The sequence below is a fragment of the Alexandromys fortis genome, unplaced genomic scaffold, assembly GCF_014885135.2.
Source record: "Alexandromys fortis isolate MF-2015 unplaced genomic scaffold, M_Fortis_MF-2015_v1.1 scaffold_61, whole genome shotgun sequence".
In the NCBI taxonomy this organism is placed as follows: Eukaryota; Metazoa; Chordata; class Mammalia; order Rodentia; family Cricetidae; genus Alexandromys; species Alexandromys fortis.
In genome coordinates, this window is record NW_026067962.1 from 3878120 (window position 1) to 3881186 (window position 3067).

Consider the following 3067-nt stretch of genomic DNA (forward strand, 5'->3'; position numbering starts at 1 on the left):
TGTTGAGTGTATTAATTTATGTTATATCACAATTTTCTTTTATGATTCTAAAAACTCAAGTCTATTTTCACAGTGCTGAAAATTCAACTCTGTTCTCAGTGACGATTATTTTATTTTTTATATTTATCAAGTAGATAAATTTCTCCAGCCCCTTTTTCCATCCTTAACTAAACCAGGCTTCCTCGATGTGGTGTGTGGGTCACGTCTGCACTTCCCTAACACGGGGTCTCTATGGACCTATTGGCCATTAGTGTACCCCACAGAGGAGGTCTATATAGATTGTTTCTTTGGCTTTAAACTGGATTAACCTTTTGCTGGTGTTTGTAGTCCCTTGTATGTCTTGGATGTTGTTTCTTAGTCACCAGCACTTGTTTTTTTCATGTGTGGATACCAAATTGGCCCAGAATCATTTCTTGTCGGAAAAAAAATTGTCCTGGAACTAGCTCTTATGGACCAGGCTAGTCTCGAACTCACTGAGATCTGCCCGCCTCTGAGTGCTGGGATTAAAGGTGTGTACCACCACAGCTAAAAATATTGTTTTAAGAATGATTTTGCAGCATTTTGTTGAGATTCAATTGATCATAAACATGGGAGTTTGCTTTGGGTCCCACAAGCAAACCAAATCAAGTCGATTTCTCAGGTGAGAACTTTGGTAAGAACTTAGCTAAAATCTCTAAAACCCCACTTCAAAGTTTCAGTTACATTGTCTGGTCTAAAACCCTCCATGACTGAACTTCCCCACCGGAGCAGAGTGGAACTATAAGGGTCACCTCTGGGGAACAAGAGTTGTCCCACCTAGGAGAGAACACAGCCATACCACAAAGATAGAAGGATCCTCAATCTGCAAATAGAATGTAAAGAAAAGGCCCAGACTTGCAGGCTGGGGATTCCTCAGCCACTCTCAGCATAGGTCAGCCTCTTCATTGGTGCAGGACAGGTGTGAGCAAACTGGCTTTGAAGACATTGGGTGCTAGAGAACCTGGGAGGCCAGACCCAGGCTGTACTGGAGCCCACAAGCCTGAGTCCAAAAGTCCACGAAAGCCAATGGGGATCACTATTTTAGAAAACTCACAGACGAGGAATTTCCATTTTGATTTGTGCAGGGGTGAGGAAAGAACCGTGGCCTTGTTCTCCTTGATGTTGCTTTACCATTTAATAGGTGAGGCTGGGCTTCTCATCACCTAACATCAGAGGGAAGCTCTGTGAAAATGGAATTACCCATCAAGGGGCACAGAATTTGGAAGGTGGAATCGATGCAGCTGGCCCGCAGGAAGCAGGTAGCAGGTGGTGTGTGGAAGGAATTGTAGCATGCTGGGTAGGGTTGCTTTGCTAATTTGAATTATAAATATTAGAGAGCCTCTGAGTGAAGTGCTGTGTGTTAAAAAGTAAAAACACTTGTAAGAATTCTTTCTTGAATATCTGTGGTCATAAGATGTCCAATAAAGTGTATCTCTATCTATCATCTATCTATCTATCTATCTGTTAAAAAAGATGTATTCTTATGAAAATTTATGTACCAAGGCTTAGGATGTTTGCTGGGCTTATTGGAGACTTATCTGCTGCAGTAAAATTGGCACACAATAGTAGTTATATAAATATACCTAAAATATTTTTGTTTTGTTATATAGCCAGCATAAAATCACAGCATAAAGAAATATTGATTTTTCTCATAATCCCAAAATAAACCAACTTACTGTTTTGCTACCCATATACAAGTATAATATATACACATGGTATATAGTACATAGTAATTAGTCATGACAATACTGGTTTATGTATTTTCCTTACTATACATTTTTGTTATTTTGTGATGTATTCCTTCTCTATATAAAATAAGTACCCAATTGTGTGTCAAGTTGTGCTGGCTGTCAGAAGCCCCTTTTTTCTTCTGTTTAACATGTTCCGTGATTGCATAAATGGACTATTTTGAGTGATGGACTATATCATCCATAGTTATGAAAAACGATTGATTGTATGGTGGCTCACAGAATTTGAAGTCACCAAACACTGGGAGTCTCAGAATGTGTCCCATTGTTATGTCGTTCTTGAAGCTGTATGTATAAAACTTCATATTTGGAAAGTCAAAAAACTATGTGAAAATATGTTATGCTCCTTCTTTATTGAAGCCTCGATATTTGAGTACTATTCTAATATTTTTCTAATATCCATTTGTTTATAGGTCAGGAAAGACAGATAAGATGAAAGATGGAAACTCAGAGGCAGCTGAGATAAATTCTCTGAGATCGTGTAATCAGAATGACAATGATGCATAAGTCCACAGGTGAGCATAAAGTAGAGCAATGCATATGAATCCCTTTATCCTCTCAGCATGACCACAATTGCTGAATTGAGGCCATTTAGGAATATCAGAGTGAAGAGTTAACCTATTTCAGAGAAAACAAGCAAAGGGAAATGATAAGTTTTCTTTTCTTTCTTTCGCATTGTGATGCTGTGTCTCTGTGAATAAACTTGCAATAGAAACAGAGATAAATTTCATTGAAGTTCACTTTAAAAGTCTAAAGATGAACCCTAGAAAAAGTCTAACTTGGCATGCTAGAAAAAGGAATTCTTAATTGTCTTGAGCATACAATCAAGCAACATTTTCAGTGTTCTCTTTCGCACTTTCTCTAACTCTAAAGTTTTCTTTTTCTCTCCCCTTTTCTCTCCCTCCCTATCTCCAAATATAACATGTCTATTATCATATTACATATATACTTTGTAAGTACTTTATAATACTTAGTTGAGTGAAATGATATGTAAAGCATGAGTTTATAAATACAAAATAATTTCATGAAACGAGTAAGGCAATGGCTCTTCTATGAAATTATACTTCTGTAAAGTGGTACCAGCAAAGATACTCTCTATATATTCCTTTAGAAATTTTGGTTAGTTTCTAAAATAAAAAACAACTTAATAATTAGCTGTATAATATAATGTATTATCAAAAAGCTATATTTGCAATCATAAATGTCACTCCCCTTCAACTTAATTTGAAAATCTTTAGCAACATATTTATATATGAAGACAGAATTCTGATGAATTTACATGCATTATTTGAATATATATT